This window comes from Pogona vitticeps, chromosome 2 (assembly GCF_051106095.1).
Source record: "Pogona vitticeps strain Pit_001003342236 chromosome 2, PviZW2.1, whole genome shotgun sequence".
NCBI classification, from domain to species: domain Eukaryota; kingdom Metazoa; phylum Chordata; class Lepidosauria; order Squamata; family Agamidae; genus Pogona; species Pogona vitticeps.
This window is the reverse complement of record NC_135784.1, coordinates 125068570-125080719: the sequence shown is the minus strand read 5'-3', so window position 1 is coordinate 125080719 and position 12150 is coordinate 125068570. Positions and strand designations below refer to the sequence as shown.

General features: G+C 42.8%; 1 protein-coding gene across 19 annotated transcripts in view; it reads left to right on the top strand.

Annotated features, from left to right (window-relative positions):
• Positions 1-493: 493 nt before the first annotated feature.
• Positions 494-12150, top strand: part of WIZ (WIZ zinc finger) — a 111405-nt gene continuing 99748 nt past the window's right edge. For 13 of the 19 annotated variants that reach the window (XM_072990357.2, XM_072990355.2, XM_078385889.1 and 10 more), the window contains exon 1: positions 1038-1175. The gene's annotated coding sequence lies outside the window, so the exon portion shown is untranslated. Of the gene's footprint in view, positions 739-1037; positions 1176-1279; positions 1361-12150 lie in introns of those variants that run through there. The other 6 variants (XM_078385886.1, XM_078385884.1, XM_078385885.1 and 3 more) reach the window with 5 other exon arrangements.

Sequence of the window (12150 nt, the reverse complement as noted above, 5' to 3'; positions counted from 1 at the left end):
TCCTTTCCCGTCATGCATGTCCGGAGCCCTAAGGAGTCAGTATTTTAGGTGTATCAGGCAAAATCCAAAGGAACAAAACAAAAAGACAAAATTAAAAACAAAAGACAAAAACACGTGGCACCTAAAGACTATGTTTCAATTTGAGTTTTCGTGGACACGTCCACTTTGTCGGTGGACGTCGACGAAAGCTGACATTAAAATATAATACTTAAGTCTTTAAGGTGCCACGTGTTTTCGTCTTTATTTTTGTTTCGTTTCGTTTCTTTGGGTATTGCCTCATATGCTTGCACAGACTGACAGGGCGACCTTTTCCAAAGCTATTTGAGGTGCGCGCTTCTTGATGTGTCGTGTAATAACAGCAAGTGACACCGACTAGAATGTTTTAGTCAGGCTGTACGTTTCCGTCACTTCATAGGAAACGGTGTGGAAAGATGAACCTCTTAAGGCGTAACTCCTTGGAAGTGGGGCAAGTGTTGTCTCCCCCGCCCCGCCCGTTCGCCTGGTTGCCTTTTACTTTTGCACCACACAAGGCTGGCTCCACCCCCAGGTTTATCTTCCAGGGACAGGGGGCCACTACGGGAGAAGCCACATTGCCACCACTTGGGAGCGTCGTTTGGGCCACGACCATTGCCAGTTAGGCAAGTACCGATCCTTCGTTTCCGGATTGCAAGACTTCCCTCAACATGGTGCCTCAGGCCCTTCGCCCAGCCATGACGTCACCTGCCAAGAAACGAGTAGGTAGGTACTCCCTTTGCTTCTCCCAACATGGCGTTGACGTTGTCGCGTTGCTAGAGACGCTCTGTAATTGCGACGCTAGGGGAGGAGAGGGGAGGGGGCTCGGCTCAGGCAGCTGGGCTGGCCGGGTGGGGAGGAGAGTGAGAAAAGAGGGCGGCGCGCGCGCGCGCGGGGGGGAGTTGATGGGACAGCGCGCGCGCGCAGGGGGGGAGTTGATGGGACAGCGCGCGCGCGGGGGGCGCATTTAAAGGAGCCATGTCCCCGGCGCGGCGGCGGCCTCGGCTGCTGTTGCTGAAGAGGCCGGAGCCGGGTGGGGGGCAGAAAAGGAAGGTGCCATAGGGTTGCCGAGGGGGAGCCGGCGAGGCAGCCCGGCCCTGAGCCTTCGAAAGCGGCGGCGGCAGCAGCAGCAGCAGGAACAGTAGCATTTTGCCCTCAGGATGGTAAGTGCGCCCCGGGGGGGGGGGGACAAGGCACCGCTGGCGAGCGCGACCGGACCGGAGGGGACGGAGCCCGGAGGGGACCAGGAGGCGGTGCCTCCGAGGGGTGGGGTGGGGGGGGAACACAAGTGACAGGGAGGCGGGAGGAAGCCCGCTTCGCCTGCTGCTGTCAGGGAGCGAAGTGACAGGTAGGCCACGGGCGGGGTGGCGGGACCGGCTTGCCTTGCCCGTGAACCGGCGCAGTGAGGAGAGGGTGCCCTAAGGCGGAAGAAGAAGAGCGGGAAGAGCTGGCGCCGCATCCGCCCCGGGCAGGTGACAGGTCCGGGGGGAAGGTTGGACGGGGCACCCCAGAGAGAGGGTTCCCGAGGCGGGACCGGTGCCGAGGAGCGGGCGGGCGGGCGGGGGGGGGGGAGAAGAAGCCGTGCGCCGGCCAGGGAGCTGAGCTGAGCGGCAGGAGGCGAGGCGGGGGTACCCCGGGGTGCGGAGGGCAGCTGGACGTGCCAGGGGTGAGAAGCCGGCGCAGGAGGCGAAGGGAGTGCGGTGGTTGGGGCAGGAGATGGACTCGCTTTCTAAGGGATTCCAGCAAAAGGGTTAGGGACGCGTTTCCGGGGGCAGGGGAGGGTCAAGGTACCTTATCAAGGTAAGTAGCGCCATCGGCCTATTGCTCGACCCACACGTATTGCGTATTTGAGGCTTTGTGGTCGTGTGCCTACCAGCTCTTCTCTTCAGCATAGTTCCCACGTGTGGGTCATGATGTATGGATTGATTAACAGGAGAAAACAAATTAGCCCGAACTAGTCAAGTGCATGTGAACCGATCCAGCTAACTGTTGGTGGATGTGTTTTTTTTTTCTTTGATAAATCTTTGTATAACCTCTTCCTCCTGCCATTTTTCTTTCCTTATTTATTTGGGAATAAGTTCCATTGAGTAAGGTTAATTCACTACTTACTTTGTAGTAGACATGTATAGGATTATGCTGTTTGTTTCCTATCATTCTTGCAGGTCATTTGGTAGGAACTGTCATTCTGGCAACTTGAAAGTGGCTCGCTAGTATGTCTAGTCAAAGAAAGACCATTCAAAGTTAAGAGAACTTTCTTCAGGTCAACATGGTTTTGAAATCTATATAGTGCTTACAGTAAGATTCTTGACAGCAGCTTCTTGAGAATTTTACTGTTGAACAGGAGAAAAGCTTCCTGTTTTCAATTTTTTAATATTTTATCCATCTATCTTCACAATATCCAAAGCTTTGCCTCTGTTAGATTCAGGTACATATATCATACAGACCAGAATTTTCTGATGATGAACATGATAAACAGGATTTATTGGGATACTGGAGATGAAAGCAAAACAGTGTCAGAACTGTGGGAGCACTTGAATATTCCATCCTCAATCTGGTGGGATACTTCAGAGGATTACTTTACTGAATATTCTAGGCAGGGGGAATTTTAAAATACACAACAGAAATATGATAACAATGAGAAACTGTTACATATAGTGAAGATGATGTGCTATCAAGTCATTTCTGACTTATGGTGACCCTTCTAATTGTTTTCTAGGTAGAGAGCATTCAGAAATGACTAACCATTGCCATCTTCTGGGAGATTGTGCAGCTTGCCCAAGGGTACATAGGCTGCATGTTCTCCCTGAAACTGAATTCCCAGCCTTTGGCTACAAAGCCAGATGCCTGCCTCACTGTATAAACCATGCTTCTAGTATAAATTATGTGCTTTCTGTACAATTGTAAAAGGGTTTTAGAGGTAAAGCTGTGTTTACTGCAGAAAGAACAAGGGTTGTGGCATCTTGAAGATTAACAAATCAATTACCGTATTTTTCTGTGTATAAGACACCCACTACTTTTCTAACCCAAAATTAAGAAATCTAAGTGGGGCTTAGCAAGTGTAGAGGGAAAGGGATCAAAGCACTGCAGGATCACTTTGATGCCTGCTTTCCCATCCACTTGGTTTTCTCTCTCCTCAGCTTACTTTTGTGTATAACACAACCCTCAAATTTTAGTCTAAAGATTTTAGACAAAAGTATAGTCTTATATATGGAAAATATGGTATGTTATACAGTTTTGTGAGTTACTGTTCATTTCACCTGATGACTCTTAGATGAGTATTCATTTATCACTCTGATTAACCCATTAATACATCTAGCATATATCCATATAATGTTCACCCACGAGACTGTTGTTGTTTAGTTGTGTCCGACTCTTCTTGACCCCATGGACCAGAGCACGCCAGGCCCTCCTGTCTTTCACTGCCTCCCGGAGTTGGGTCAAATTCATGTTGGTTGCATCGATGACACTGTCCAACCATCTCGTCCTCTGTCATCCCCTTCTCCTCTTGCCTTCACACTTTCCTAACATCAGGGTCTTTTCCAAGGAGTCTTCTTTTCTCATGGGATGGCCAAAGTATTGGAGCCTCAGCTTCAGGATCTGTCCTTCCAGTGAGCACTCAGGGTTGATTTTCTTTAGAATTGATAGGTTTGTTATTCTTGCAGTCCAGAGGACTCTCAAGAGCCTCCTCCAGCACCACATGAGACTAAACAAACTCAAAATAAGACTCAAAATACAAGTTTGCCAAGGTGCCTGTATAGTGGCTCCTCATCTACTGGTTATACCTTTAAATTTAATGCCAGATGAAAACACAAGGAGCAGCACATGGAGTTGACTTAGCAAATGAATGTCTGATTCTTCATCACCCTGCTCATGTTTTAAAATGTAATGAAGTCAGGCTGGTGAGAGGGCCTTCTTAGTTGTGGCCCCCACTCTTGGAATCATCTCCTTAAAAAGGCACATACTTGTTTCTATTAGATGGTTTTACTATTGCTCTCATAGCTGGTCTTCCTATATGAAGTTCTCATAGTATAGTATAAACTGTTCTAAAAGTCTTGTAAATTGAAGGACAGTATAAAAATCTAGTAAACTATCAGATGCAAAAGCAAGTGCAAAAGTGTTGCTTACCATTTGCCGGGTTACCCATAGGCAGGCAGTTGCCATTTGACTCATTTTATGTACAGGTTATATGTTTGGATTTTGAAGGCTAGACTGAATTCCTTGTTTGCCTGCTAACACTCCTTGACCATGACTGTTGGCTGGTTAGCTTCTTCATTATGTTACATCAGAAAGTAACATACTGTGGATACATGTTGGCTTTGAACCTCATTAATTAACCACCTCTAAAGAAAAAAAACTGATTTTTAAATTTAAAACAGTTGATTTAGGCTGCTCATGTATTCAGGCAGACTTTGATTAAATCTGTACAGCATGCTTGAGGTGTCAGCCAAAAGAATGAATGAATGCTTTTTCACTGTGAAGTTAGGAACATGTTTTCAAGTTCCCTGTCATATTCTTCATTACAGTAACTTCATATAGTTTATGGTGAAGAGTCTGCTTCCAAAGGCATACCTGCATCTGCTAGGTGACTATGTACAGTATAACAGTTATGTAGTGTATTCCTGAAAATAGTATCTTAGATGTGGGGAAGTATTTCTGTATACTTCCCTCCATTTACGCTCAGCTGAGAGAATGTTTTTGCAAAAGCTTTATTTTGTAGCAGTCATTTCCATTCTGAAGGATAGAAGGCAAGGCTGTTGAGGAGATTGTTGGGGAGGTGTCCCAGGATTTATTTATTTTATTTTATTTATATCCCGCCTATCTGGTCAGGCGAGGACCACTCTAGGCGGCTACATGTCCCTTTACACATGTATTTTATACATCTAATGACCAATCACAATGTACATTATATCATTGGACATTACATAGGATTACATAATCTTCTCCAGCTGCATAATATTAAGTCTTTAACCTGGGTACACACCTGAATCCACTTTGTACATGACTCAGGTTATATCAGCCATTTCACTTTTTACTATACAACATTATATTTAATACATTTTTAGATAAAAAATCCCATCAGACAAATGAGCTACAGGGCTCAGCAGACCCTGTTGAGGGATGAGGACAGGCTGCTGCAAAGCTACTGGAACAATGTAAATGCAAAACTTGGACTCTTTACTTATCTTGCATCACAGTGGGGAGGGGGAAATAATTTCTGCTGAAATAATTCATCAGCTGTTCAGTTCCTCACTTTTTCTTTGATCTTTTTTATTTGTCTTTGTTGCCTACTTTACACCTAAAATTCAGTTTGTATGCTACTTGCAGCTGGGGCCAATCTTTACTCTTACGCAAAGCATCACATACAGTACATGGATAGCATAATGGACATAATTTGGACAGGTTTTTGTTATAGTTCATTTTTCTCTTTACAGTTTCAAAATTTCAGTATGCCAGCAAAGTTCCTTGCAGCTAACTGCATTATGTTGTGTCTGCTAACTAGATGTATACACTTAATTTTGCATATAAGTAGCAGAAATGAATGTCTTTCTTCCTCTAAGGCTGCAATTCTCTATGCCCTTCTCTGGGAATAAATACAGTGGGATTTACTTTAGACTGAGCTTGTGCTGAACTACATGGTTAAGTGGTTGTAATAGCCATGTTGCCGTACTGCTTTTTGGTGAACCACTTAAGGCTGTACAGAAGAGGCATCCAAAGTATAGTATTCGACAATGGAACCAGTTACCTCAGGAGGTGGTGAGCACTGTAATGCTGGAGGCATTCAAGAGAAAATTGGATAACTGTCTGCCAGATGTGTTTTGATTTGGATTCCCGCATTGAGCAAAGGGTTGGACTAGATAGCTTTAGAGGCCCCTTCCAACTCAATTATTCTATTATTCTATTCTATGATTCTTACTTTGTCAGCTGGTGTTGATTTGAAGAACCAATGTAATTCACTGTTTGCTTGCATGATTTTCCACGGCATCTGTGGCATGTTTGCCATTTAATAGTTCTGCCTATATTTCTGGACATGCCCTTATAAAAGAATGTTGTGGAACCGCAATTTATGTACTTAGGCATTTTTTTAAACAACTGCCAGTCAAAGGAAATTAATTATCCCGCATTTGCCAGAATAATTTCCTCCTTGAGCAATTTACTCACCCTGCCTTCATCTGGCAAAGATGCCTAGCAAAGGGAATTCTGGCAGTGTATCAATCCACCATGGGTGGTGCTCAATCTACAGTGACATTTGGCAGGGGTAGTCAATTTGTGGTGTGTTCTGTAACCCACAGGCCATTGGGAAAAGTGTTGGATCTCTAGCAGGGCATGGAGTTTGAAAATGAAATAATCACTCATCATCGGTGTGATGATTCCAGGCCAAGTGTTTGAGTAGACATTGCTGCTCTTTATGTGTAACATCTTTGTGAATGCAAATGGTGTTCACAAGGTCAGTCCTGGCACATGCCACAGCACAACAGATTGAGAGGAAGCCTTTTAGAGAGACTGTTATGGTTTGCCTGGTTAATGTGTCATCCAAGAACAGCTTGCATGGAAGAAAGGTGCAACAAGTGTCTCATGGGGGTGGGGGGGAAGCTTGCCAAGCTGTTTTCTCCTGTCTTTCATTTTGCATTCCACATCCACTAACTACTGTGCTTGCTCACAGAGCCAGCATCACTTCTGGACATCTATCTCCTCCTAGTGGTAACTGCATTTGTTGTTCTGCTGGTTCCACTGGTCCTGATGCTTACTTCTCCCTCTTGAAGTAGCTATATTGCTCTTGGCCCCAAACAGACGTTCTGAATGTATTCACGAAGGCTTTCATGGCTGGGATCTAATGGTTGTTGTGGGTTTTTCGGGCTCTTTGGCCGTGTTCTGAAGGTTGTTCTTCCTAATGTTTCGCCAGTCTCTGTGGCCGGCATCTTCAGAGAACAGCTCTGAAGATGCCAGCCACAGAGACTGGCGAAACGTTAGGAAGAACAACCTTCAGAACACGGCCAAAGAGCCCAAAAAACCCACAACAACCAGACATTCTGAACCTTGGCTCCTTGAAAAACAGTCCAGGTTCAGTAGAACCAAATACTGGTGTCTATAAATCAGTTCATACATAGCACTGGGTTGTTCTCTCATTGTGGCAATACAGTATATTTTCGAACAAAGGTTTCTTCAAACCAGGAAAATCATAAGACAGGCACACAGATTGGTCATGGTGGCTAACAAATTCTGTCCCTAATTATTTCTGATTTGAATTGTTTGAAATTCAGTGGAACATACTATAGGCACTTCATCTGTTCTGATTGTCTTTCAGGCTTGTGTGTTAATTTAGTCTCTCGCAATTTAAGCACTTGAAATTTGAAGAAACCTATGGATGTTGCATGGGGAGCTGCAGAGGGATGGGACAACTGACGAAAATAGCTTCTTCAGCACTGGGTTCAATGTCTTATCTAAATGGAAATAGCTATTCTGTTTGAGGAAGGGACATTTAGGATTCCAGATTATGTGCCTTCAGCAATTTTGTGTAGGACTAGATTATTAAGGATACTGTGATTTGTTATTATTGTTTACTCTGTCATGTGCTCTTGTTCCTTTTGTATTTAGGGATGGTCCTCAGGATTGTGCTTATGTGGTAGTCAGTTTCATATGTATATTACTTGCTGAGAACTATTAGGTAATTTGAAATGCAAAAGAAGAATTAGGAATAGGAATAAGAATGATAATTGTTGTCAAGTCTCTGCTGACTCAAGGCAACCTTATGAATGAACAATCTCCAAAATGTCCTGTCCTCAAATGCCCTGTTCAGTTCTTGTGAATTCAGGTCTATGGTTCCTTTAGGGGGTCTGTCCATATTGTATTTGGTCTTCCTCTTTTCCTGCTGCCTTCCATCTTTCCCAGCATTATTGTTTTCTCCAAAGAATCCTCCTTTCTCATGATATGCCCAAAGTAGGGCAACCTCTGCTTCCAGAGATATTTCAGGCTTGATTTGATCTGGACCCACTTGTTTGTTTTTCTGGCAGTCCAGGATATCCAGAAAGCTATCCTCTAGCACCACATTTCAAATGAATCAAGTTTTTCTATGTAAGCTTTTTTTAACTGTACAGTTACAAGAGCAGGATGGTCTTGGTCTTGAGTGACACATTCTTATACTTTATGAGCTTTTTCTAATTCCTTCTTTGCTGCCCTTCTGAGTGACTCTTCTGATTTCTTGGCCGAGGTCTCCGTTTGGACTGAGAATTGAACCAAGGTATACAAAATCTCCAACAGTTTCAGTTTCTTCCTTGTCAGTGCTAAAATTGTGTAGTTTCTCTATAGTCATGATTTTTGTCTTAATGTTCAGCTGCATCCTGCTTTGGCAGTTTCTTCTTTCACTTTCTGTAAAAGTTATTTCAAGTCATTGCTTCTTTCTGCCAGTAAGATGGTGTCATCTGCATATCTTAAATTATTGATGTTTTTCCACTAATTTTAATCGTCTGTCATCTGAATATAGTTTGGCTTTCCGTATGATACATTCTGTGTATGGATTAAACAGATAAAGAGTTAAAATGCACTCTTGTCTGATACCTTTTTCTTTAGGAAACCATTTTATCTTTATATATTCTGTCCTAATATTAGCTTCCTGACCACAATACAAGTTACACATCAGGACAATCAAGTACTAATGCACATGTTCATTTCTTTTAGAACAACACATAGCTTTTCATGATCCACACAGCCAAGGGCTTTGCTGTAGTTTATAATGTATAGTCTGATCTTTTGAAATTCTTTTGTGCTCTCCAGTAGCAAGTGGATATTTGCAATCTGGTCAGTTGTCTTGCGCTTTTTAAAATCCAGCTTGGACATCAGACACGTCTTGCTCCATATAAGGTGAAAGCCTTTGTTGCAACACCTTGAGCATCACTTTTCTTGCATGGGTAATGAAAGCAATGGTCCATTGTTACTATACTCCTTGGCATTTCCTTCCTTGGAAATGCCAAGGAGCATATTGAGCATTTCTAGTCATTGTTTTGTTTCCCATATTTATTGGTATATTCTTGTTAGAATTTTGACAGGTTCAGTCTCTGTCTTGAAACAGTCCTATTAGTATTCCATGTACCCCTGGTGATTTATTTCTTCTTAGTGCTTTCAGGTCAGCTTTCACTTTGCATTTTAGAACTTCAGGATAATTATCATCATCATAATAAGATCAATGTATTACTTTAGAAAAAGTTTTCTTCAGTCAATGTTAATGTAGTATCAAGAATTGAACTAGCAGATTTGAACAGAAAGAAATTATGCCACACTAGCCATTATTAGATTCACTGGGCAGTTGGGAGTGATGGGATGCAGTTGTAATACTGTAGAATTTATAAGCTGAATTATGAAATTGAATAGTAGATATGTTCATGTCTGCATGTGACATAATATTTAGGTGTTGTTTATTGTGTGCTTTCAAGCTGCATTCTAATACAATTTTCAAGGTATGGTATAGTTTTACCATTGCCATCTTCCCGTGAATTTCCGTGCCCAAGCAGGGATTTGAACACAGGTCTTTTGAATCCTGTTCCATTGTTCTATCCACTACTACACCACGCCGGCTCTTGATATACTGTACACACATAACTTAAAAGAACATAGTTAGAGAGAAGATAGCTTCTTTGCCACAATTAGACTGAAAGGTTCTGCAAAAAAAGGGTGTGTGTGTCTTATTAATAAATTTATAAGAATATATTGATGTATATCTATTAATATATCTAGTCATGAAACTAGTGTAAATATAGGACTTTTACCCAATCATGTAAGTAAAATTAGAAAAGTACTAGATGACAGCAACAAAAATGATTGGACTGCTTAGGCCAGTCAGAGGAGATCTACTCCCACCCCCCCAATTGCTCTCTGCTGCATTTCCATGCATGTAAATGGCAGTGTCTTTGTAGTAGTTAGTAACTTTGTGGGTGCACTCACATGCTAATTTACCTGCATGGAATCCAGTGTATCCTTCTTTCTTTAGTTTTTCCTTTCTTATTGGAGTTTAGATGTCATCATAATGACATTAAATATTATTTATGACATTTATACCCCACAGTTCCACCAAAAGATAGCACTCAAGGCAGTTTGCAAAGTAAAGGAAAAACAGATAGAACCTCATTTAGGTTTTAAAGAAATCATATAAACCAGCCCCACAGTAAAACTGTTAAAAATCAGGCAAGTACATTAAAATAATTAAAAACAACAAAAGATATTGTTAAAACAAGCATAACAGGGTTTGTTCAATATCATATGCCAGTCTAAAACAGATCACTACTTGGGAGTGCATTCCATCGTCTATTGCTGCTGTCTCCATACTCATGAGTAAACCTGGTAAAACTTGTTTCAAGATCATCCCCAGCCACAAAGCAAACAAACCCCAGTAATTTCATAGTTTAAGTGAGTGATCTGCTGAATATTATTTTTAGTTATTAAAATATCTTTTAAAATATTTTCACAGAGGGGAGATAAACTGTTTGGCCAGAAAGGAGTTACTTTATTTTTCTGTTTATAACACGCCCCCATTTATAAGGACACCCCCTAATTTTCTAACCCCCAAATTAAGAAAACCTAGCTTTGAGGATTCAACCTCTGGGCTCAGAACATCAGACATTTTGTCTCTGTTGAATCTTGAGCCTACAGGCCCCACCTCCAAGGGGGTGTGTTCCAGTTGCTTTGTGCAGGGTCAGCTGACGTCAGTTCCATAAGGTTCGTGACTGGAGGAAGCTAAGTCTCCTGATTGTAGGAAACTAAGCCTCCTCACTGAAGGAAGCCTATTTACAGAGGCAAAGTATGTGCTGTTTTGTTCTTTCGTCTGCTATCTCAGCTTATGTCCATGTAAAAGATGCCCCTCAATTTTTAGGGTAATGATTTTAGGAAAAAGTAGTGCCTTATAGACGGAAAAATACGGCAACTGTTATTTTTCTCTCTATCATGGAATACCTCAGAGTGGCAGGGTCAAAAGGGCAATCTTGTTTAGAATGGTGGGAATTTATGAGAGATTGCCTAAACTCTGAATTTTTCTGGGTTGAAATGCACTAATTACAAATAGTCTTTTAGAGTCATGAATGGCTGAATTCCTGAGAAATAAAACAAAGGCAGGAGCTAGGGATTTTTTTCCAAGTATGCAATTTTTTTTCCTTATCAATGTATTTGATCTGTTTTAAATCATCCAGAGCTCCAGATCATTTGGTTCTCCACAGGGTGAAGACAGTGTTACTTTTTTAAAGAATTGTAACTTGCAAACATTTGCCCAAACATCCCCAAATTTGACACAGAGCAAGAGCAGACTTTCTGCTACATCTGTTCCTAATTTGGTGCTGTTCTGAAGTTAACTTTACTTAGATTTATACCCCACCCCTCTAGACCAGGTCTACTCGGGGCGGCTTACATACATAAAACATAACAAACGACATCTTAAAAGCATTGAAAACATCAAAATTTTAACAATTATATAAAAAAGCCTTGCCAAGATGGAAAGATTAAAGAAAAGTGAAGGTCAGTTTAATTGACTGGAGAGAAAGCCTGCCTGAAAAACCATGTTTTTAAATGGTTTTTAAAAACATCCAGCGAGGGTGCCAGCTGAATTTCTGTCGGGAGGCTGTTCCAAAGCCGAGGGGCCACTGTCGAGAAGGCCCGATTTCTTGTTCTTTCTTTCTGGGCCTCTCTCGGCGTTAGGCCCCTCAGCCGTCCCTGCTGGCTTTGTCAGGTGATTTGGGTAGAACTAGGTGGGAGAAGACGCTCTGCGAGGTATCGAGGTCCCAAACCGTTTAGGGCAGGGGTTTTAAACTCAATTTACCTGGGGGCCGCTAGAGGCAGAGTCTGGGTGAGGCTGGGCCGCATCAGATTTTCCGCCAAGCGGAGCAAGAGCCCGAGGAAGCCGCCCAGGAGTTTCCTTAGCCGACAGGTGGGCTGGCTGGCAGGCTGCAGTTCTGGATGGAGGGTGCAAGAGGCACTGTCTTTGGAGAGAGCCAGCGAGAGAGGCAAGGCTTTTTTTTTTACTCTTGACAGCAGAGGATGTGTGGGCGCTTTAGGGGGGCAGGCAAGGCGAGGGCTACAAACTATCATCTGGGGGGCTGCAAATGGCCCTCGGGCCGCATGTTTGAGACCCCTGGTTTAGGGCTTTATACGTCATTGTTAGTA